Here is a 26802-nt window from a genome sequence, read left to right as displayed (position 1 = left end):
TAAACCATTTTAAAACTAAAGCTCCATTTTTTAAATTCTGCAACAGGATGACACTCTTCACACACAGATGTTTTCTGTCTCTATCCATATTCTGTCACTCACCTTCTCTTTACCAGAATGAATGTCTCTCATTTGACTGCACAAATCCTGTTTACCAAGTGCTATGCACATTTTTTCATTATCCCCTCTCAATGCAAACGACTGCTGAGGTAGAGCTGGCAGGTGTCGTTCCAGATGTTTCTCCCACACTGATGTCATTTAGAGCCAGCTGTTGAGGGAGAGGTGTCTCTGCTCCCCTGTCCGTCAGTGCATGTTGGAAGGAGAGCAGGGGGAGGGCTGGGGGTGACAAGGCTAATTTCTTTAATTGATTGTAAGAACAGAATGACAGGTCTCCTGATGCGGATGTACAAGCACGGGCACCGGCACTTAAAACTCAGCCACCAGGGAGGCGATTGATCCGGCCCATCGATCCTCACTCTTTTGCATCAGGCTCTCGAGCACAGCTGAAGTTCTTGAGCAGTTCTAATGGAGAGAGACACTTCTGGATGGCTACAATAACAAGACTGCTGGTGCTAAATATGCAGGGATGTATTCTCAGAGCTCATTGAGAGGCTGATGTAATTTGACCGGTTCCTTGGCACTTCTGGGTTGTTTACAAATACCGGCCTAACGTGACATGTAGTACTGAAGGACCTGTGTCCTATAGCTCAACTGGTAGATCATAACCTTAGCAATGCGAAGGTCATCGATTTGATTCTCAGAGATCACACAGTTACAATATATCAGTGGTGATTTTTTCATCCTTTCGTTCTCATATAACTTTTTGCCATTTATTTTTTATATGATATCTTAGAATTTATTCCTCGATGCTTACAAACAGAGTTTAACAACTGTTCACAAATTGCATGACCGAAGCATGCTCCTTAGCTAAACCAGCATGTGAGTCTGAGCTCCAACCCGTCAATCCTTCAGAATTTCAACAGAATCCCTCAACACTGCAATGAATAGGCATCAAAGTCAGATTGTCAGATTCATGAGCCAATCTGATTTATTTGTTCTTGGTTGGTGTGGTCTTTAGGATATGTCCCAGTCCAGGTCTTTTTGCTGGCCTTGAATGATACAATCACGCTTTAAGTGATGTACGTAATTTAAAAGTGATTAGCACGAGATCTTGCTGACCAGTCGGCTGTCATCACCATTGAGAAAGAGATCCTTATGGATTTAAAAATATGATATGCTCTGCATGATTGTGCAATTGCTTAATTAAACAGGAAAGGAGGACTGATTTTCACTTGGTAAATGCTTTTTGCATTGTTGCAGCAACATCTGGAGTTTTCTAAGTGTAAATTAGTCTGCCTGAGCATTCAGTGTTGGATCAAGTTTTTAAAAGTAACCGTGTACCCTGACGAAACAAAATTTGTTTTATCGCAAATATTATTAGAGAGCTATTTCTTGGTATTAGACCTCCTTGGTTCTGGTTTTTGTGCATGGATGTGTTTTAAATTTTTTTATTGGTATTATTAGTTAACTGCCATGTAATGTATGCTATGCATATGGTGTCTTATTCATTATGAAACTGTGTTTTCTTAATGGCATTTCTGAATCGCACTGTTCTAGACTTAAAATGCACGGGCCGCGGCTGCTGTATATAATGCAAATCTTGGATGCACTCATTTTTGGATAAAAACATCTGCCGAATGCTGAAATGTAAATGTATTGTAACTTGTATCAGAATATTAATTGGTCCTGGACAATCATAATTTTACTCTACAAGGTACTGAAGGGCTGTGTTAGTGATGAAAATGGTAAAGGCAGGGTAAGGGTAAAGGTTACGGCTTGGTTTAGGAACAGTGCCCGGATGCATAAAGCACCTTAAATGTAATTTTTCCTTAAGAACCCCCTAAATAAGTGCTGGATAGGACATTTACAATCTTCTGAAAGTTGGCAGAGACATATCGTGTCCATGGTTTTCTTATGGTAAAACTTGGCTCACTGTAGTAAATCCCTTTCCCTTACTGTGGTAACACCCTTCCCATAGAGTGGTGGTGGCGTAGTGGGCTAAAGCACATAACTGGTAATCAGAAGGTCACTGGTTTTATCCCCATGGCTACCACCATTATGTCCTTGAGCAAGGCACTTAACTCCAGGGGGGGATTGTCCCTGTAATAAGTTCACTGTAAGTCACTTTGGATAAAAGCGTCAGCCAATGTAAATGTACTTGTATGGTCTCCCTTACACTAAGAGAAGTGTCAGAGGTATTATATGCAATATCTTCAAGTCATTTTCTTAGGTAAGGAGAAATCATGGTTTAAGTATTATACTTTAAGAAAACTTAAGGCGTACATGCAATTGGGCACAGAACAACATTACAAACCACCCGAAGTGTTTAATAAACGTCTTATGCATATTGCACACAACAATGGAAAGCGATATCTGAAAACGCTAGTTCCGATCGGATTGACTGGATTTACACAATGTTTGAAAATTTTGCAAGATTTCTTTTTACCAAATATTTGAAAGATAATCAGATTTTTATATGAGGCAGTCTGAGTAACAAATTAAATGGATATTTTCCCCAAAATCAAATTACTTTCTTTCTTCTGTAAAACACAAAAGGAGCATTTTTTTCCACGGAATGAAAGTTAAAACAGGTTTGGATTTTTGCTGAACTATCCCTTAAACTAGATATCCATAACTGTTACTCTACTTTGTTTTCCGAGTTATGTTTGTGAAATAATCAGTACTTCTATATCTATAGGTGACAGAACTGGGATTTGAACCACAAACAAGACTCCAAGCCTCACTAAGCCTTTGTGACTATTAGCAGTATTGTTCCGACTTTTCCTGTAATTTTTCCTGATACCCGTCTCCTCCATCATATCATGCCAGCGCCTACGTCTTAACGAGCATCAGATTACCAAACATAATCACCCTGCCATCACAATGATGGAACCTTATGGCAGCCATGTCTTCCAGAAGCCTCCATATTAAGTAGGGTCTGATATTTCTACTCTTTCCCCCCAAGCCTTGATAACTTTATCCCTTCTAATGAAGCTATTGTGGTGCTGTCCGGGTCCATTGTTTTCTCCAGGTCTCGTCTCCTCGTCAGCCGGGCTTCCTCCCATGCTGATTGTATTGTGTCTGTCACATCCAGCACATGATAGTTTGGTCTCATTTTTTATCCATCATACGTGGACGTATTTACATTCAAATTTACTGGCTGTGCTGTTATTTGAATTCACACTGGGTGAAAGTGGTGCCAGTAGTATTTCTACTTGAGGCTAAATGTCATCTTGCATGGAACTATGGAATAATTTAATAGCAATTAACAGTAAACAATAGTGTGGTGTCCACTCATAAATCAGTGGACAGGGATGGCAGAGGAGAAAGTGAAAATGCTTTTTTTTAATCTCCTCTCTCTCATACTCATTCTCTCTCTCTGTCTCTTTCTTAGGACTGACTTTCCTGATTCATAGTTATTCATGTAATTATAGTGCTACAAAAATTGTGCCAGATACGATGTTTTGCATAGGAAAAGGTCCACAAGGTCCTCTTTAACATTCCCTGTTTAATTCAATTGAATATAAAAAAAAATACTTCAAAACTTATAGTATGTGTATCCAAGTGGAGAAATTTCATGTAATTTATCTGTAGTCATAAATTGGACGTGGCACCTGAGTTTCGCAACACCTGATTTCCTGCACTCTTTTGTGTTAAAAGCGTGAGAACATACACTGTGCAAGAGAGCTCCCGGTTTTGTTCATCGTTTGAGAATTATTTGGGTAAATGTAACATTTTACACCAAATGCTCATAAATCGCATTAAATATGCACTCAGAAGAGTTGTATGTTAAAACTGAGTGTTTGTTATGGGTTATTTTTGAAGGATGCATATGGATTGCATGTGTAGAGTTTGACCACATTCTGTGCACACACGTGAGAACTGGTAAGTAAATTTTTAATTAATCATATATATTTTTGTATATTTATATTTTTTAGTGTTTTCTAATTAAGTGAACATGTGTAATGGAAATGTTATTGTTATAAACTGTTGTACATGCCCTTAAATCAGGGCTCTACAGTGTGAGTATTTCACTCGCATTTGCCCCCAAAAATATATATGTGCAGGGCCGGCCCGACCCAATAAACAAACTAAACAGTTGTTTAGGGCCCCGTGATTGGTTCGGGGCCCCACCCACCACCCCCATTTATAAAATTTTTTGCCCATCAATTACTCTAATCAACAAAACACACAACCGTATCAATGAAACGTAGTATGTTTCAATTTGTATATTTTTTCTAAATTATCTAGAATTTTCTAGAAACCTGTAGGGCCCCATACACTATTTTTGTTTAGGGCCCCCAAAACCCTAGGTCCGGCCCTATATATGTGCGAACCGGAAAAATTATTTACGAGCACAGTGTGCGATTAAAGATTACAATCGTAACCTCCACCCCCCACCGCTGCTAATTGTTCAAAAATTTCAAGACCCACATTCCACAAGCGGCTTATGCCAACCACAATAGAGTTTTCTGTGATGACGCAGTCCAGTCAGAGAGAGAAAGGTAAACAATGGAGAAAAGTATCGGTATAGGCTATAAGTTAACGTGCAGACGTTGCATTTTATTTTAAGCAAAAAAGAGATGAGGAGAGGAATCCAGTGAGGGGGATTCAACTAATGAAGTCTCTTCACAAGGTTTACCTGAGGCGTTAGAGATGCTGAGAACAATGTTAGCAAAGCTACCGTGACCCCAGCTGTCACTTCAACAATAGATTCAATGCGAATTGGCTCAAAACGTTCCCATGGCTAGAGTTCGAAAAAAACGTCATGTTATGCAAATATTGTAGAGGGCAGAAACAGGTGGGCAACTCCTCCTTCGTATCAGGAAACCCGAATCTGAAATAGTGATGGGTCGTTTGCAAACGAGTCGGCTCTTGTAGGTGAACGTTGGGAGCTGGCTTTCATATCAGAATCTATTTATAAAACTATAAAAAAAATAAAGTTATGAATAATCAAAAGATTTCAATATATCGTAAAAAAGACATAAAATAATATAGGCCTAAATGCTCAAGCACACACATTTGTTCTGACTGTCTACTCAGACTAAAAGCCTCACCTGTTGTTCCTGTCAATCAGACACGCAGTGTCAATCAATGAACCAAAGATGCGTGAGGGAGGGCGGAGCCAATTTATTATGTTGTTCAGATTTTATTTGTTTTCAATTGTTACATTTATATGCACTTTGTTTATATACATTGAAAAGTTATACTTTAAATGCACATGTGAAATAGCATCCTTCTTTTTTACATTTATTTCAATTTGTGGGAGGCTGCAGTTTTGCAAATTGTTATTTATTTTTCTTTGATATGGTGCAATATTCTATTATCAGTACCGCCGCTACCTACATCCATACTGTTATGATGTGAGGAAACAGGAGAAGGCAGACGGGAATGTGGATCCAGATGCGGCTTTTATTGTAACCAAAAAAACAGAATAAACAAAACACAGGAACAAAAGAAAGTCCTCGATGGGAAAAAGGGAAACTAAATACAAGAGGATACGGAGGGCGGAGAACAACAGGGTAACCACGGACGGACAGATGACACGATAGGGTAACCACGGACGGACAGATGACAGGGTAACCTTGAGCGGGCTGACAGACAGGCAGGGAACACGAAGAGAGAGTAAGACCATGCGAGAGCGGAGACATAGAACATCAACGAACGACAACGGGAAGGGGAGAAAGCGGGGTTTAAATAAACAGACAAGGTAATGACAAAATAACAGACAGGTGCGGACAATAACAAAGTGATCAGGGCTGGGAGCGTGATCCGGGAATTGTGGGAAGTGCAGTTTCACACACGGACAGTGAGACTCAGGGCGGACAACAGGGAAAACGTGACATGGAACGGGATCGGTGACGGGTGAAACAGAAAACACGGAGCAGACAACAAGGAAACGTGACATAAACGTGATTAGTGAAACAGAGAACATAGGGCAGACAACACAGGAACGTGACACATACTACGCAGTTTGCGTAGGGCACCAACTCCCTAGGGGGGCACCATCTTACCCTAGGATGGTACCAGAAAGCCCACTGGCTGCCCTTACTCACTTTCTATACATTATTCAAGGACCCGAAAGCAGTTGCGGAACACAGACGATCGTTTCACACTCATATCATGCGTAGGGCGTAGAGCCTCAAGTTGGCCAGCGGTGGCCCTGTCTATTATGCTGTTCAGACTGTATTTGTTTTGAATGGTTACATTTATATACAATTTGTTTATATACAATAAAAAGTTATACTTTAAATGCAAATGTTTAATAGCATTCTTTTTCATAACAATTCAATGCAATTTAAATACATTGTTGTTAAGGTAGTGTATAATTTCATTTCATAATTTAATTAGAATTGTTTTAACACCAATTATAGTCAAACTATCGCAAATTGTTTGAAGTGAATGTTTTTTTTTTTTTTTAAAGAGCCATTTGGGAGCCAAAAGAACAAGCCGGATCACTGAAAAGAGCTGGAATGCCCATCTCTAATCTGAAAAGAGATAGCATAATGAAACATAACATCTCACGGTGGCATATCCAGTGCAGGGATCTGTACCTGTTAAGACAGGAGAAACCATCAGACATAATGTCAGCAGCCTTGAGGAGGCAAGTGCTGCATTCTGAGGAGGAGAAGAGGAGGCAGCTGAAAATAAAGATAAACATTGCATACTTCATTGTGAAAGAAGAACCTTTTGTCAAATTTGGGCCGCTTATCAGACTCCACCACAAAAACAGAGTTTAAATTAATCCCACATACGACAATAATGTAAGATATGTGGAGATGATCGGTCAAATTGCTGACATAATGAGAGATCGTTGGCTGACCTCTAAGTATGCCAGACGGCCAACATACAAAGCAGCTGGACAACTGATATCCTTTGATTCTAGTAGGCATGGGTCAATGTGTGATTTGGGTGGTATGTGCTGTTCCACAGATGTGTGTCTCTTAGTACATGCACACACACTTGAATATAATGTATATAATCAATTGTTTGTTAATAAACTCTGTATTACATTTTTAACTGTGCTCCTAAATTTCTTTGTGTGCTCCTACATTTTTTTATTTAGGAGTGCATGTACTCCTTGGGAAAAAAGTTAGCGTAGAGCCCTGCCTTAAATACTGGTTAAAAATGCATACAATGATTTGAGTGATTTAAGCGTGTGTTAAATGCATAAAATACTGTGAATTATATAAGCATGTATAAGATGCTGAAGCAAATGGGTATGCTAAAAAAATTGTTTTGTGTCCAGTGTGGTTATTTGCAGCCCACCGGCTACATGTGTTTTATGAAAACACAGAAACAGTAGTTAATAAATAAAATGATTCAAGTTTAGACACACCTGGCAAATGGTTTGGTAACACTTTAAAGTAAGTTTCCATTAGTTTATGTATTAAGTATCATACGCACTGAATGTTTTTATTTATGAGTGACAAGCACATGAACCTCCTCAACACTGTTTCAAAAGCACACCAGGTTGTTGATACTTCATGAAGATGGTTGAGACAATGCTCAGAGTGCATGAAGCTGTAATGTTAGTAAAGGGTGGCTACATTGAAAAAGTTAAAATATAATGTAGAGTAGCTTGGATTTGTTGAACATTTTTGATAACTATATATAGTATAATATTATTAAAATGAATTCCAATACATCCATTTGAGTCCATTTGAGTTATTTAACAGTTTTAATGACTTCACAAATATTAATTGCAGCCAGTCACAGGATGGCAGAGACAGATGTGCGCTGAGAAGTTCTTTGATGTCGCAGTCTTCTAGGAAGTAGAGTTCAGCTGTTGTCTAAGCTTCAAGGCACATGCTAGTGTGCCTATTCTGCTGAACTAGAGATGGCATCTCTAAAAACCTCTTTTAAACAATCAGTGTTTACTGTTTACCATTTGCCTTGTATCGGCCATCAGACGCCATGTTAAAGTTATTTTGTAGATACGCACAGCATGAGTTCTCAGCTGTTTGGGGGAAAAATACAACAACAACAAAAACAGTGTTTTTCATTTCTTTATCCATAACCAATTAGCATTATGCTACCATAACAATCGCATATTGTCAAAATTGAGCGGAACGTTGCAGAGGCTTCCTTCCAAGCAAATCAAATTTGAGGTTTGCCATAATCTTCTCCTCAGTGATTTTCAAATCATTCATTTCTTTTGAGCGGGCTCAGGCACGAGATAAGTAAATAGATAAGATATGAGATGTTAAATGATTGCCAAGCAGAAAGCACAGCTAAAGAAAAAGACTACACTCAAAGAGTGCTTTAAAAGGCCCTTGGCTCGACTGCAAGGCATCCAGGCATTGTCTGAGCCGCATACCATAGTGCATTGAGATGCTCCATTTTCCATGGATTTAAAATGGAACATCAGTGAATAGAGATGTTAAGATCAGTCTTGAAGAAATCTAAAATGTTAAGCTGCTGATAAGCGATCAGTAGCAAATCCACTAACAAAAAGATTTCTTACTAAAAAAGATCAGTTAAAAACATTTGATTCAACTATTTGATTGTGATTTTTTTATGTATCTTTATAAATATTCAGACAATAAAAGAACAAAATGGTTTTCATAATCAGTAATTTAGTCCTTGTATACCAGTAAAACTACAAATTTTCTTGAGAAGCAAAATTGTTTGATGATTAGACTTACATATATCTTATATATTCTCTGTATAATATATATATATATATATATATATATATATATATATATATATATATATATATATACTGTATATATTAGTGGGGAAAGAAAAATGATAAGAAACGGTCTTTTAATAATTGTTTTAAATAAATAAAATATATTTTCTTTTAAGTCTAATTGGCTATGTAAATTCATATTGTTTTGAGGTTTAGATTTTTGAATGTAGATTTTACATTTTGGATGTTTAGAAGATAAAATTACTCATTAAAATTAAGAATCTTAAATGTTGTCAGAATTCAATATGAGCTATAAAAATAAAAAGGGCGAAAACTTTTTGTCTTCATTCCTTTCCTAACTGACAGCATTACCACCGTAACAACAGTGAGTGCTAGGCCATTTTTAAGAGAATATAAAAAATGTACCGTACATCTATTTTACAGCAATGGAAAATGGGGTCGCTGGTGTCCTGGTGGTGATAAATTCACTCCATGACATGATTCGGAGGCTGCCATACACCTCTAATCTTTTTATTAGAAATCTTCTGCTGTTTGTAATGAAAACACTGGCAGCTTACGATAATCACTGCAACCAATCTCTGCTTCTGTTTCATCCATCTGAATGATATCCTAAAGAAGAACGCATTCAATACATAATTTCTACACATGATGAATGCTAGCCCCAAGCACCAGGTCCCTGCGATGCTTTTGGCCCAAATCAATTTCACCATTTGTGTAGAATAATCCTATTAAACTGGAATAAAGGATGAGCAAAAAAACAGCCGTGACATACCATGTTTAGTATGTGCTGCGTCTGGTACAATAGAGTCTCGTTTACATTTGTGACATGACACAGGGACTGTTACAGGCCATCTGTGTTTTACCCAGCAGAGAAGATGAAGTGTGTGACATAGGCAAGAGAGAGAGAGAACAAGAGAGGGATGACACAATGACAGAATTCACTCACAACGTTGAACACCAGTCCAGAGCCCCGGCACCTGTACGTGTATCCCCCCCACCAGCAATGGGCTGGCTCGACACCAAAAATCTTTATCTGTTATATGATGCATGAAAACACACTGTCTTGTTTTAGAGCTGTACGCAACCTCTGACCTTCCCACCACACATGCAATGTGACCCTGCATTCGCCATCCATTTCTGTGGCTGAGCAGATTCTATGAATTTTTATTAACACCCCCCTTTTTTTTTACTTGCGACTTGAGACAGATTGCTTGACATGCGAATAAAGCTCTAGAAGTGTCCTGAGATAAGTCTCTCTCTTTTTCTTGCTCCACTTGTGTTTTCATTTTTAAGAAGTGTATATTTGTTGTTCAAAAGTATGGGAAGTAACACAAAGAGATAAAGAAGCAGAGAAAGCGAGCGGAAAAAGCTAAGAATGAGTTAGTTTCATAAATTACAGCATGGTTAAGTTGTCTTGCTTTGTACACGTTTTCATTGCATTCTCTAAACATATACATACATTACTAAAGATGTTAAAAATACTTATTCTGATCCCAGCTTCATTTGTTAATTCAGCTTTAAAAGGATACTCACCCAAAAATGAAAATTCTCTCATTATTTACTCACCCTCATGATATCCCGAGAGTGTATGACTTTCTTTTTTCACCAGAACACATTTTAAGAACATTTTTGAAATATCTTAGCTCAGTAGGCCCTTAAAATGGAATTGGAGATTCCCTTTTGAAGCTCCAAAAATCAAAAAGCATAAAATTCGTCCATACGACACCAGCTGTTAAATTAATGTCTTCTAAAGCGACACAATCAGTCCCGCCACATGTCACAACTCGCCCGTCATCTCCTCCTTTGGAGCCAGCAGCGACTCAAGGCCAAGCCTGTTCGCCTCCTGGGATCTCTCAGTGGTCCTCTCGGACCTTCAGAGACCCTCCCCCTTTTCGAGCTGCTAGAATAAGTCGAACTCAAGGCCCTCTCCATGAAGACGGCTCTCCTGATCGCGCTCGCCTCCATCAAGAAGGTCGGGGACCTGCAAGCATTCTCTGTCAGCGACACCTGCCTGGAGTTCGGTCCGGCAGACACTCGTGTGATCCTAAGACCACAATCGGGCTACGTGTCCAAGGTTCCTATGACTCCCTTCAGGGACCAGGTAATGAACCTGCAGGCGAAGCTGCCCCGGGAGGAGACAGGCCCAGCACTTCGTTGCTGTGTCCGGTACGTGCTTTGCGTATCTATTTGGACCGCACGCAGAGCTATAGACATTCTGTGCAGCTCTTTGTCTGCCTTGGTGGACAGCAGAAAGGGAACGCTGTCTCCAAACAGAGGCCTTCCCACTGGGTAGTTGACACCATTACATTGGCCTATCACACCCAGGCCGTGCCCCTTCCCTTGCGGAGCCGAGCACACCCAAAAAGAAGTGTTGCGTCCTCGTGGGCACTGGCCAGAGGCACCTCCCTAGCAGACATATGCAGAGCAGCGGGTTGGGCAACACCCAATACCGTTACAAGATTTTACAATCTCAGGGTTGAGTCAGTTTCGTCCCGTGTTTTCTCAGGTCCGAGGCAGTATAACTCGGTAACGCGCTGACGGACTGACCGGGTGGACTGCTTGCACCTAGCGCCCTTTCCCTCAGCTGAGGTAAAACCGTGTGCTTTTTCTCCCAGGAGATCCCACTCACTCGGCTCCCTGGATGACTCCTCCCTAGCCCTCGGAGTCCGCAATTCAGCGGAGGAATTCGCCGACCCAATCCACTGCGGGTACGCAATCTACCCTGTACTGGAATAGGTGCTCCACAGGTCAGGGCTTCTACATAGACTCCCCCCTTGTGTGTTTTTCCCGCGTGGACCCGCATCTCCCTTGGGCAGTTCCCACTGCCCCCTGGTCACCTTGTCTGTAGCAACTCCTCCCTCCGAAGAGGCGGGATCTACCACCGCGCCACTTCCCACATGTGACCTAAAAGCCCATGTGGTGTATTTCGACACTTTTACATCCCCCTCTTTAGGCGGATGTGGTCTCTGCAGTGTCTTTTTCCCCTGAAAGAATAGGAAACTGGGTAAGACCTCCTTCCCCAATGCGTGTAAGGGCAAATGTGTTCAGCAGGAGAAATCTCCGTGGGGCACGGAATACCACTAGCAACTCTAGGCAGTTGATGTGCCAACGCAGCTGGGGCCCTGTCCAGGACCAAGCGGCTGCGTGCCCGTTGCACACTGCGCCCCAACCCAGTTGAGAGGCATCTGTGGTGACCACTACATGTCTGGACACCTGCTGTAGGTGCAGAAAACAGAAGTCTGTCCAAGGGTTGAAAGTCTGAAGGCAGGAAGGGGTGATTAACACACGCTATGTGCCGCGGCGCCATTCCCATCTTGGGACTCGAGTCTGAAGCCAGTGCTGAAGCGGTCTCATATGCATCAACCTGAGCTGTGTGACCACTGTTGAGGTTGCCATATGCCCCAGGAGCCTCTGGAACTTTTTTAGAGGAACCACTGTGCCGGGCTCGAAGAGAGCAAGGCACCTTAGCACCGACTGCGTGCGCTCGTTCGTGAGGCGTCATTGAGACTGAGTCTCCATGCCAAGAAAAGAGATGCTCTGAACCGAGGAGAGCTTGCTCTTTTCCCAGTTGACCTGAAGCCCTAGATGGCTGAGGTGCCTGAGCACCTGGTCCCTGTGAGCACATAGTAACTCTCGAGAATGAGCTAGAATGAGCCAATCATTGAGGTAATTGAGTATGCGGATGCCCACTTCCCATAGCGAGGCAAGGGCTGCCTCTGCGACCTTGGTGAAGACGCAATGAGACAGGGACAGGCCAAAGGGGAGGACTTTGTACTGAAACGCCTGGCCGTCGAACGCGAACGGTAGGAAGGGATGTACGCGTCCTTCAGGTCTACCGCTGCTAACTAATCTGAAGCCGAACGCAGGTTAAAATCTGTTTCTGCATAAGCATTTTGAACGGGAGTTTGTGTAAAGTCCAGTTGAGAACTCCCAAGTCCAAGATTGGCTGCAAACCACCGCCTTTTTTGGGTACGATGAAGTAAGGGGTATAGAAGACCCTTCTTCATCTTGGCTGGAGGGACAGGCTCTATCACTCTATTATGAGTCATAGCATTTTTATGATTGGGGTTAGTTTAAGCCCCTTCATGCTCTGATTAATATAGTAAGCATACAATGCATGCTATCAGGATTTAAAATATCCCACTTTGCAGTGTGTCACACAAGGATGCATTTGATAGGAAACATGGCAGAACTAATTGTACATTATCTGGTAGTTCTGTCATAAGGCATGCATAAAAACAGCATACAGTAAAAAAAAGACACTATACAAGACAGTAATGATCATATACAATGTCCTGTGGATATACATGTTCATTTATAGTTTGTTTATAAATGAATGAAGAAAAGTCTGTGTTCTGAGGTTTATGTCCATTTCCTATGGGGGAAAGGAGTGAATCAGTCTTTCTGCATTCTTTGCTCTAGCATGCAGCTAACCTCCCCCCACTTGGAATGTCACTGGAGGTCCACTATTTGCTGGTCCAATGTCAACAAAGACAGTGTAAAGGCTTGATAATTATCAGTGGGGGAGCAGACATAATGGAGTCTGCTTGGGCCTACTTGGACCTTTGCTTGTTACAATCTTGAGACATCTGTTGGCTTATTCATTAAATAATGAATAATTGTGTGTCTGATTTGTCCAGATGCTACAATTTTGATTACTTAAAATGGTGAGGCAGATACAGTGTTAGGTTTAATGCATTACTAAGCAATTCATTACTGTAATTGTAAAACAGTAAAAGGATGGGCAAGGAGGAGGCGAGAACCGGCTTGTCAATATAAATAATAATTTAATGAAAACTCAAAAACACATAAACAAACACACATGATGGACATGCCCGTAATTCTCTCTCTCTCGAACAATCGTCACCGGCCGCCTTTATCCCTCGCGCGCCTCATCAGGCCGATTGGGGACCGGGCGCGCGATATTCTGACCCGGCCCCGCCCCCCTCCGCTCCACATTCCTCCCGGCGTTATCTCAGGCCGGGGTGCCACCGGCATGACGTACACCCCCCCATCCCTTGGGCGGGGTGTATCTCGTGTCCCGCGTGGTCATCCCCGCCTTCCTCGCCCTGGGAGGAGACAGGAGGGGAAAAACAACAACAAAATAGGTGAGGGAAAAGGCAAACACGGTGCGAAAGGGAGAGAGAGAGGAGAGAGAGAAAAAGCTCACTCACCGGTTCTCTGATGTACCGTCGCGTGGTCCTCGAACACTCCTCCACACTCAGGCGGACGACAGCCGCTCCAACCCCGGGCGAACTGAAGTGAAACCTTCGACCCCCAGCGGGTAGAACGCGCCTCCGCTTTTCTGGCGGCAAATGGGGACCCTCCTCCGCCCCTGGCAGTGGCTCTACCGCTCCGGGCGGTCGGAGAGTTTCTTCCCTCCTCCCCTCGCGGACGGCGGTCTTCCCTCGACCCCTCCGCGTCTCTGGGGATGGCAGGGCACTCCTCCGCCCCCGGCAGCGGCTCCCTCGCTCCAGGCAGTCGGGGTATCCCGTCCCCACTTGCCCCGCGGACGACGGCCGTTCCCCGCATCCGGCCGGTCGGGCTACTCCGTCACCCAGCAGATGGCAGCGGCGCTCCCCAGGGTGGACGGCAGTGTCGAGGACTCACATGACGGACATGCCCGTAATTCTTTCTCTCTCGAACAATCGTCACCGGCCGCCTTTATCCCTCGCGCGCCTCATCAGGCCGATTGGGGACCGGGCGCGCGATATTCCGACCCGGCCCCGCCCCCCCTCCGCTCCACAGTAATTAAGTTACTTTTTCATTGAAAAGTAAGGGATTTCTCTTAATTTTTCAGTAATTTAATTACAGTTCTGGTGTAATTGTGTTAAATACTGTATAGATTATATAACAATTCTATATAAAATAATAGTGAATTTAAAATCAAAACTTAACATCTAATGTTAAAATGTATGTTTTCCAATTTAATGCATCCCCTTAAATTCAATGGCCAGTTCATTAATAATTTATTTGATTTTATATGATTTATTTGAAAGAATGAATAGAACAATTTCATGTCTATCCTTGTATTTTTCATCTGGTCGAGGTTGATAAAGGTTTTAGAAAGTTATTAGTAATAAGTAATGCAATTACTTTTCAGACACAGTAATTAGTGCAGTACTCTAATTACACTGTAGAAGATGTAATTAGTAGTTAGTAATCAATTAATTTTTATAGTAACTTACCCAACACTGGAAAGATCTGCTGCCATCTTTAGAGCCACTGACATCCCCTGTGTAGCGTGGCATCCCCAGGCCCCACACAGTGTTCTGAACACATCAGTTGGCAAAATCAGCGGTCCCCACCCCCTGTACTTAACATACCATTTTAATATCTCATTGGGAAAGCTGCAAAGGGATACAATTAACTAAAAAATGGTGGTACTAATTCAGTCGTGAGCAGTGGTGAATTCTCATGGCCAGCAAAGCCTTCTCTGCTGGCCTAACATGCCAAATAAATAAATATATATCATCCTTTCATTCTCAATCACCTTTTTGCTAATGCATTTTTAATCACTTTCCATGATTAATTAATCTACAAACAAACAAACAGAGAAAAATGAAAAGTTTATCCAGTCAGAATGTATTCCTTAATGCAAGCAAAGTGTGACAACTGTTTCACAAATTGCATGCCCGAAGCTGAGCTTGTTAGCCAAAGCATCACTGGAGTCTGAGCTCCACCCCCTCAGGCCTTCAGAATCCCTCAAGAGTGCAAATGAATGGGCAACTAAAGTCAAATTCATTAGCCAGTCAGATTGATTTATTTGTTCTTTGTGGGTATGATCTTTAGAAAATGTCCCGGTCCAGGCCTTCTAGCTGGCCTTGAGTGACGCAATCATGCTGGGACGAGTCAGCTGTCATCACTGCTGATATTGCCAATGAGAAAGAGATCCTTATGAATTTATATACGTGAGATATTCTGCATGACTGTCTGATTGCTCAATTTATTAAACAGGAAAGGAGGACTGATTTTCACTTCAAGCAAATTGGTAATTGCTTTTTGAATTGTTATAGCAACATCAGGAGTTTTCTAAGTGTAAATTAGACTGCTTGAGCATTCAGTGTTAAATCAAGTTTTGAAAAGTAGTGCTGCATTCCATTCAACTCGGTAAGATGGATTTTACAACTTCCTACTCGGAAAAGTCCATACTGCGATGGACTGGCGACCTGTCCAGGGTGTCCCCCGCCTTTCGCCCAATATTAGCTGGGATAGGCTCCAGCCCCCCGCGACCCTGTACACAGGATAAGCGGTTGACGATGGATGGATGGATGGATACTCGGAAAAGTGCAATGGAATGCATCTTTAAATCAGAATTACAACTTGTAGGCTTATGCAGAAATTATCAACTCCGATTTCGCCGAGATGCAGGGACATGATGTCACACAAAACATGTCGACACTCAGGGAGATATACAAACATTCACTTTATTAAGTAATATCAATAAATGAGTTTGTTTCCACATTACCTGATATTAAAGCTTGTTTAACAAACGCCTGCAGAAACAGGTTGTAAGAGGTTTAATAATAAGACAGTTCAGGTCAGTCAACTTTTAATGGTTTCCTCAATGTCACACAAACAGCTTCAATGACATACAAACAGCACTGAGCCTTCAGCTTCACAAATATCAAATTATCCATTCTTAGTGGTCATTTATATACACCACATCTCATATCTGTCTGTCTCTCCCTCCCCTGGAGGCTCTGTGGCTGCTCTCTTATGCCGCTCTCCCCGTGCTCACTGAAATTAGAGACAGGTGTTAGACATAATTTAGCTACCTTACCGCTTTCTCTCCCAGACGGGCGCTTGACCACGCCCCCGCTGTCACACAGGTGTATAAAACTTTATAATCTCTTTTGATAATCGTACACCTGTAGCACAAATGCTAGCGCTGCAGCATTGTTTATCAGTTGGGTTGCTATGAGACATCTCTAATGAAAGTCAAACCTCTGCTAAGCTAACGGGAACATTTCCGTTTTGTTTCCTTAAATGTCATCTTCCGAATATCATGGAATGGAATGCATTTATGGTCAGAGATATCAAGTAGGAATATCCCACATCCAACTTGAATGGAACGCAGCAGAACCGTGTACCCTGATGAAATTAAATGTATTACAGGCATGAGAATTACTTCTTTATTAGTTCTTTTGGATGCTTGTAAATAAGTTACTAACTTTACCGTTGATGATACCTTACAAGATAGCAAAAAGCCTCTTCTTTGCTTAAAATCAGAGCAAAAAAGGTGAAGAAATGAAACATTCTTCATATCTGTCTGGGAAAAATAGGACATGTTTCAGTTTCAGGTGTGTCTCAGGATACAAAGAAGACCAGTGGCAGCACAGTCCAAAATTAACAACCATCAGATGCAAACTAGATTTGGTGAGTACAAATATGGATTTATGTGCCAGTTGGCTGGTAACTTTATTACAAACTGAATCATAATATGGTTTACATCAACTGAAAGAATGATAATCTGAATCTCACTTATTTATGTGACGTGGATGATTCAGTTCAAAGACATACAGTACAAATTTTCTACAAAAGAAAACTAAGTATGTCTTCAGCAGTTTCATTGCTTTTGAGAATTTTTAATTGCCAGTAAATTTCCTCAATTCACTAGCTATTGGCACTTTGGCAGGTGTGTCAGAAAGTTAATTTTGGACCATCCTTGGCAACCCCCTTCCACTGCCAACACAGAGAGCCTTGTCACTCCACTGCACACTACGCCAGTCCATCAACCACACACTGCTCTGCCATGGAGTATTTAATTAGTGTAGCATTATTTTCAAAATATCATTACCTACTTTGTCTAGAAATAAAGAAAAATTAAGGAAAGAGAGAGAGAGAGAGAGAGTTGAAGTAATGTAAATCAGTGAGTTTTTTTCCTCTTCTGGGGCTTGGTAAAATGTTTATGCTTCGTAAATCAGCAGGGATTTTTCACCGATATTCTCAGAAGCAACAGGCTGGTCTCATTCTCATTGTCTAATAGGGTTAAAAGATTTCGACATGTCTGTCAGCCACGGCCATCTTCACCACAAACATTGGAGAAAAATTATATTAAATCACAGATGTGCTCTGTGCTAATGACTGGGGTGCTACTGCATATTTCAGCACTAATTCATTAAGATGGGGATAGGGGACAGGAGGACACTGGGAAATAGTAAGAGCTGGGCCAATCTCCACAGGCTGATTGAGGCTATGTTTTATGGGAGCCATTTTTCAAAAACTGCCCATGACAGCACTTGAGGTTATTAAACTGCTGGATCTAACGAGACACTGAGGAGAGATGGGGAAAGAATGGAGGTTACAAAAGTTTAGATGTCAAACGTGGCCCGTCGGTGGACAGAAAACAGGGTGGGGGTGTTGTAATTGGAGGGAGAGGACACAATCAGGGGTGTTTTGAAGGGCTGAATGGTCTTTGAACTCTGGGCAAGAGACCTGACTTTATGTCATTGGAAAAGCATCAGGTGTGCCACATTGCATGTTATCTATGTAATGATGTAATGTATACAACGTATTTAAGTGATAGTTCATCCAAAAATTTGAGATTCGTCATTATTGTTGTATGACTATTTCTTCCATGGAACTCAAAAGGAGATATTTATAGCTGAATGTCCAAGTAGCCCTTTAACATAGAACAAAAGTGAATGGTGACCATGACTATCAAGTAAGATTTAAAGAGATTAACAACTTAAATTCCAGCCTGTTCCTCAAACAAAGCTATTGTATGACTTTAGATGACTTGGACTGTAAAGTATGAGTTTTATGATGCTTTTAATTAATTAATTTTTTGCTGTTTTTAGAGCTTGACAGCCCCTGGTCCCCGACCCACTTTCATTGTATGGAAGAGATCATTTCATTTTGTGTTCCACAGAAGAAAGTAATTAAGGTTTGGAACGATACAAGGTTAGTAATTGATGACAGAATTGTTTTTATTTTTGGGTGAACTATCTCTTTAAATATGAAGATCATAATTTCCTCTGACAAATGCATTTGCTCTTTGAAAAATCTTCTTTAATAAAATTCCTTGAAAACACGAAGCACTTGCTGTACAAAATCATGTATTGAGTCACAGAAATACTCATCATAAATTATATATTTACAATTTGAAATGCATTCTAAAGTCAATGACTGTGTGTGTATGTTAGAGTGTGTGGGATAGCAAGAGAAAGATGCAAGGGAGACATTGAATGTGCATGTGTGTGTGTATTGCAGACTGAGGATTTTTTTTCTGGTGTCAGCCCTGATTCAGGTTTGCCGAGTGAAGGAGAGGACACATTTGACCGTTCTGACCTTGGCACACAAACCTGCATATTACACACCACACACACACAGCATTCACACTGAGAAACACATCACATTCTTCCCAAGCTTTAAACCATGTCCGTTCTTCTCCAGAGAAACACTTTAATTTTCCCCAGCAAGGTTACAATCAACATCTTTAACTTAATATCAGAATAATGTGCATGATTAATTTGGCTGTATGGATGCATTTATGTTCAGTTCCATATATAGAGACTGAGAACACTCTTACTCACTGGAACACTCCTTTTTCTCTGATTAAAGTAATCCACAAAATGACACATTTGACTTGATTTTCTTACATTGCCCACCCTCCCTTCCAACACATTCACATGTATCTAAACACTTACTGCTCAGATGTTGCTCTTTCTTTGCTTTGGAGACTTCATGTTATGTTAAGTTTCCTTTTAACCTTTTCTTTTACATGATCTATCAAATGCTCTCTTAAAATTCCTTATGAGAAATACAAATTGTTTATAAGCAGACCTACACGGAATCTGTTCATAGACTTTTTGCAGACTGTAAACGTCCATCACATCTACACATCCCCTTTTTTGTGTGTTTGTTATATAAATATTTTGTCTGATTTGATTATGTTTCTCAGCTCTATTGATTATATAGATTCTGTTTTATATAAAATTTCCACCGAAGTCAAGACAGAAAATGCAAAAAAGCACAAAAAAAACAAAAGCTCCACAGATGCCTTCCAATGAGTATGAACAGTAGAATAAATGTGGATTGCATAGCTCAGATAATTTGGTTTCCCTATCTGTCATTTGAAGTTTGCTCCTTGGAGCCTTATAATCCTCAAAAGGAATTTGGATCCCACTCCCACGGACATGCGGGTATAAAAGGAGTTGGCTCGCTGCCACTCATTCAGATTTTTACTTTGGAGTGAAACTTCATTCATTGAATTCCACTGCCATCCTCCCATCTTCAGGTGTGGTCGCCCAGTCTGAGGCCAATGCGGAGCTGGCGGCCATGCTTGCCCAGGCTGCTGTGAGTGGAACCCTCCACCCTACCCTGAGACCTCGCAGCTTGATGATTGGTTCCTGGGCTCAGTGTGCCGCTCACGTCCACTCTGGTTCCATTCATCACGTACGAGGAGCTCACAAAGTCATAGCAGGCACCTTTTACTGCCCGGTGGCCATGGCGTACAAGGCGATTCCCTAGGTGGACAAGGTGGTTTCAGTGCACAATTGCTTGCAAAACAACAGCACCTGATGAAATCTCCCAAGACATCCGTTCAAGGCCTGTAAGTCCATGTCGTACTTGGCGACCAAGTCTTACAGTGCAGCTGGACAGGCTGTCTCTGCCTTGCACACCATGGCCCTCCTGCATGTGCACCAGGCCAAGGCGTTGAAAGAGCTGTTCAAAGGTAGTTCTGACCCGGGAATGATGCAGGAGCTGCGCTCGGCGACCGATCTCGCCCTCCGGGTGAAAAAGGTCATGGCGTGGGCTCTTGGGCAGGCGATGTCCACCTTGGTGGTACAGGAGAGCCACCTGTGGCTTAACCTGGACAAGATGAAGGATGCTGACAAGGTACTTCCTTGACGCCCCCATCTCCCAGGCTGGCCTGTTTGGCGACACCATTGAGGAATTCTGCCCACCAGTTCATCCCCCTGCGGTGACGACACCTGCTCTACCACTGGCCGGCCCTGACATAGAGCCCCCTGTCCCACATCTGACGCCAAGATCCCTAGGAAGGCTTCTAACCCCGAGGAGACCCGCTGTAAGCTTGGAGGTGGTGGACAGACCACTCTGCCGGGAGGAGATTCTTTTGTTTCCTTTGAATTAGATTTTTCAAATTCTCCCACATTTTCAAAGAAAGAGCCGTTTCCTAATTTTCTGGGTCACAGAGCCTGTGTTTACGGCCCATCGTTATCAAAACCACCGGACACCAAACGTTCACAGCAGGTAGGGGGCTACAGAAGCGGGTTCCCTGCCTTCGTGCGCCCAGCTGCGGCACACACACACACCCTCACTCAGGCGTTTGTGACGAGTCATGAGGATGCTCACCCCCCTCCCCTGTCGCTGACCAGTCCTATGGTGGGCATGCGGAGCAAGGTAAGTGCTTTGACGTTTCTCTCAGCATAGTCATGAGCTCGGGACGTGAGGCTCCTCGACGTGGCAACTCCTGCTCCACCCTGCCGCGAGGACCCACCTGCAGGTACGTCAGACACGATTGCCCTTGGTGCCCCTCAGTCGGAGCTTAGAGACATGGCTAGCATTCTCCAATACACCGCGCTGGCTGGCCAGGATAATCTGACTCGGCTATGTGATTCAGTTTGCCAGGCACCCGCTCGGGTTCAGCGGCGTCCCTGCGTGCAGAGATCACAATTCTTCTGCAGAAGGAGGCGATACAGCCTCTCCCTCCAGCCGAGATGAAGCCCATAGTTCATTGTGCCAAAGAAAAGCGGTGGGTTGCAGCCAATCTTGAACCTGCGAGTGCTGAACCTGGCGGATTCCCATTGAGATTAATTTACTTCGACCACATGCAAAGGTATGTTGACCGCACCTTAACGTAACTAATTTTTTTAAGAATTTACAGTTTGAACTAAATGTTTTATAATTGTGCTTTTGTTTTTTTCAATGGGTCTGCACACTCACTAAAAAAAAATACATTACCTTTATTCAATTGAATTTGTGAGTTTTTACCCCCAAAATTCCAGCCAAACAGACACTGTTAAATACCAATATAATGGAACATTAAACAGGAACACATTTCCTCCTATTCTTGCTCAGAAATGCATAAAATAAAACTTATTTCAAAAAATTTTCACCCCATCCATTCACATACAAAACATACTGGGAAACAGAAATCATCTGCCCTGTGTCATAAATGCTACAAAAAGTATTCATGTAGTCCCAAATCTTTAAGTAAACTTAAATTTGACAAATTGAATAGGATAGAACGCAATGAAATCAAGACAAAATATTCTAGAACTGAGTAGCTTTAGTTCATTTAAAAAAATGTAACAACCTCCAAGAATGCCTGTCAATTTATATCTGTGCATGTGTGCGAGTGTGTGCCCATGCATCTATTAGCGCATGTGCGTTTTTTCAGACTGCGTGAGGTGTGTGCACGTTTGTGATGAAGGCGCAGCAGTATCAGCATCAGTCAAGGAGCTGTGTGTTCCTTGCTTATTACCACTTTCTCCCTGAGGAACGCATCACACATCGTCAGTGGCAGACAAGGAAAGGAAGTCCCCAGCGGGAGAGAAATATCAGGGGAATCAGGATTCATTTAGCCCTTAAGAGCCTCTCCCCTGTCTACTGCACACAAACACACTGCTGCAGATAGCGGCTGATAACCATCACAGTAGAATGTACTACCATAGTGCAGCCCTGTGCACAAATTCTCCCTCTCTTAGGAGGGCCACCCGCCCCTGACACCATGTTGGCTGTGTCGGAGTGGATTACTGCTATGAGATGAAAGCTGAAGACATAAACGCGGGTGAAACTGCTCATTCATTTTAAGCTGTGTAATGGTGGCCTGTAAGTCAAAATGGCAGACACAGACTTGCCGTGATGGACCGTGGCCTCTGTTCTTAACACAGAGAAAAGGAGAGAGTCCCTAGTCAGTAGTTGGTCCAGACTGCATTAGAAAGGCCACTGTATTTGCAGGGCATAGGGTGTATGACGATGTCATAATCCTCATTTACAGTACTTAAAGCAATAGTGTGCCCAAACCTCTGTTTTCCCATAACTCAAATTTGTAGAGCATGGTGCCAGCAATGTCAAGGTCAATGCTGCTTTTTTCCATACAATGAAAGCACGCAGTGATCATTATCGTTCAAGCTTCAAAATAGCATCATAAAAGAAGTCCATACAACTTTTGTCTATTTTCCGAAATGAAATTATTATTTGAGCACTGTTTGTCACTTGTAAATGACAGTATAATAAGAGGTTATAGAAAATTGGGGCGAGAGAAGGACTGAATAAGGACAGTTCCCTAGCTGTCACTCACTCGACGTTGTGTCACTCTTGAGAGCCTGGAAACACTTCTAATCTTTGATAAGTGATCCAATGGGAATTGGTGAGTTGTATTTGCATGCCCCTCCCCCGGACATACGGGTATAAAAGGAGGGGACATGCATTCCGCTCATTAGATGACAGTGGACAGTAAGTCCTTGGGAAAGCACAACCTGATTATCAGGTTCCTAAGAGGCGCTAGGAGATTGAACCCCTCCAGGCCTCACCTCATTCCCTCATGGGACCTCTCCATAGTCCTACAAGGCCTGCGCGGGGCTCCCTTCAAGCCCCTTGATTCAGTAGAGCTTAAGGCACTCTCCTTGAAGACTGCCCTCCTGACGGCGCTCTCCTCCATCAAGAGGGTTGGGGACCTGGAAGCGTTCTCTGTCAGAGAAATGTGCCTGGATTTTGTTCCGGGCTACTCTCACGTGATCCTGAGACCCCGTCCGGGCTATGTGCCCAAGGTTCCCACGACCTCTTTCAGGGACCAAGTGGTGAACCTGCAAGCGCTGCCCCAGGAGGAGGCAGACCCAGCCTTGGCGTTGCGGTGTCTGGTGCGTGCTTTCCGCATCTACCTTTCTCTCTGGGTGGGGTGTGGTCTCCGCGGTGTCTTCCCCTTGGGAGTGACACCCCCCCGACGCGGACACTGGAATCCGGTCGGTTAGCTAATTCTCTCTTTTTCTGGGGAGAAAAGGAAAAAAGAGGGAAAAGTGGCATGACTAGGACAGTCCTGTCCAAATTCTTCAAGTTCTTGACCCAACCCCAAAGGGCTGTTCAACACTCACACTGCGTCAGGGGAGTTTACGGGCCGGCCCGGTGCGCTGGCTAAGTGTGACCCCTAGTGTCACTACGTTGACACAATGTCTCGTTCCCTCTATCAGGGAATGGAGGTTACGAAAGTAACCAGGACGATTGCAGGCCACATTTAATCCTGCATTACCTGCATGAGCAATGCAACTTAAAGGGGAAAGTTCACCCAAAAAATACATAATTTACTAACAAACTCAAACTTGGGTAATTTTCTTTCTTTTCTTTCAAACAAAGATTTTTTTTTTTTAAAGAATGTATAAGGTGTTTTTGTGCATACAATTTAAATGGGGTTTATAAATTTCAAGGTCCAAAAAGGACATAAAGGCAGCAAAACGGTAAACCAAATGACTTGAGCAGTTTAATCCAATCGAAATGATCACTTTGGGAAAGAATCAGACTTTAATTTAAGACTAAATTTAAGTTCTTATTCACAGCAAATCTTGACGTCTGTCAGAATAGAAACAGTGCAGGCTTTAAGAGAGTGATGCTGCATGTGGTTGCCAGGAACTCAAGGTTTTGGAACACACTGACTTGCCTTGTATGGACAAAAACACATCACACATACACTACCGGTCAACTTTTTAAACACTTGACTGAAATGTTTCTCATGATCTTAAAATGTTTTTGATCTGAAGGTGTATGCTTAAATGTATGAAATTTGTTTTGTAGACAAAAATATAATTGTGACAACATAGTAATTTATTTAATTATAAAACTACAATTTAATAATAAAAAAAAAGTTTAAAAAATTTATGAATTGGACCAAATAATAAAGAAAAGCAGCCAATAAGTGCCAAACACAAATGGGAACTCTTTCAATACTGTTTAAAAAGCATCCCTGTGTGATACCTCAAGAAGTTGCTTGAGAAAATGTCAAGAGTTCATGTCTGCAAATTCTAGGCAAAGGGGGATTACTCTGAAGATGCTCAAATAAAACAGTTTTTATTTATTTAGGATTTTGTTTATTTAACATAATTCCCATAGTTCCATTTATGTTATTCCATAGTTTTGATGACTTTACTATTATTCTAAAATGTGAAAAAACCCAAACAATTATAATAAATAATGAGTAAGTGTTTCAAAACATTTGACCGGTAGTGTACTTAAAAATAAATAAATAATAAATTTAGCAGAAGAAATAAAATAATGCAAGTTTATGACGGCATAATGTTTAGTTATCATTTTTTGGGGAACTATTGCTTTAACCTTTCTAAAGCAGTTTATAAAGTTACTGAGCTAAAGTGTCTTGCATGAACTATGAATTAAGATTTTTGTCTTCAGTTTGTTAAATGACATCATGTGTAAATGTAATTAAATAACACCAGGGATTAGCAATTAACATGTTCTCTCAGAGTTTTGTTTGTTTGTTTGTTTGTTTGTTTGTTTACAGTTTGTGAGTGTCTGATCTCTTTTGAGCGTCCTATAGAATGCTATAGAGCATCCCTTCTGGTCGCTGGGACTGAATAATTATAGTTTGGGCGCATTGGTCATGGTTTGCTCTGAACAGAATTTAAATAAATGGATGACATAGCTGGTGATTTTAATCTCTGCTGCTAGTGATGAACATGTAGATAGACACAATAAACCAGTATAGAGATTTCAAATGTATAAGCACAATCTTTACAAGAATAATGAACATATTAAGAGATGTGTCCCATTCAGGTTACACACTTTTCTTCCACAGAATATACAATTTCTTACAGTATCTCACTGCAGTATCTCACTGTGTCTTCACTGCAAAAATAATAAATAAATATTTCTTTAATCAGTATTTTTATTGTGTTTTCAAGTAAAAATATCAAAACATCCTTAAACAAGATACATTTATTTGAGAAGCAAAATTTTGTAAGATAATAACACTTGTTTTCAAATAATATTTAATTGTGTTTATTTTTGTCATGATCCCCTGTTGTCTGCCCCGTGTTTCACTTGTCAACTGTCATAAACTACACTTCCCATAGTTCCCTGCCCTCATCACTGCCCATGCACTTCAATGTCATTTTGTCATCATTGTGCTTGTGTATTTAAACCCTGTTTGTTCCCCAGTCATTGTCGGTCGTTGAAAGTAGATGTTTGGATGTGTTTGTACATGTGTCATGTTAACTTTACCCTCCGTGGATGTTTCTCCGGCCTGTGTGCCCCTTGGATGTCTTTCGTGTTTTTGTTTTATTTTCCCATTGTGGATGTTTTATTTGTTCCAGTGTTGTTTTTCTAGTTATTTTGCCAATAAACTGCATTTAGATCCTCACCCCTCGTCTGCCTTCACCTGCCTTCATAACAATTTTTCTTACACCTTTGTATATTTTTTTCTTCTTGTTAACATAACTCACATTTTTTTAAATAAATGTATGTTTAAAACAAACAAACAAACAAATAAACAAAGAAACAACAACAGAAAACTATTTGCAGTGGGATAAGAAATAGAAATTGAATTCAATATATACAGTATGCTGTAAAAACAATTCTTAATAACACATGTAATTTTGCTTCCTAAGTTACTTTTGATTAATTATATAAAATAAAACAAAAAAATGAGGTAAGAAAAATAGAAAAATAAATGTAATTCTATATATATTTTTGAATAAAAATAAATGTAATAACATTTAAGAATGTTTCATTATTTTTATTAAGAATAATAAGAAAAATATTTTTGCAGTGTTCTTTACATGTGAAACCACTTTATTTTCTGCCAAGATATGTGCAATTGAGTCTTAGGTTTTTGGTTCAGCCATGCCGGATCAAACCACAGGTGAGTGCCTGCATATCTGTGTGTAGGTGTATGTGAGTTTGTGTGTATGTGGAGAGAGAGGCCCAGCAGATCATGTCCTGCCACACCACAGGAGTGATAAGAGGGAATAAGCTGTCAGTGGCGTGCTTCTCGGACCGTATTGTTCATATTTAGATGGGAGAACAATACAGCACTGTCAGGCTCCTATAGCTTATAATCTGCTGATGCTGACCAAGTGTCAGGTTGATCCATGAGCTGCACTCGGGAT

This window comes from Xyrauchen texanus, chromosome 10, assembly GCF_025860055.1.
Source record: "Xyrauchen texanus isolate HMW12.3.18 chromosome 10, RBS_HiC_50CHRs, whole genome shotgun sequence".
Lineage (NCBI taxonomy): Eukaryota > Metazoa > Chordata > Actinopteri > Cypriniformes > Catostomidae > Xyrauchen > Xyrauchen texanus.
The sequence above is the reverse complement of the archived record's forward strand: the minus strand, read 5'-3'. Positions refer to the sequence as shown.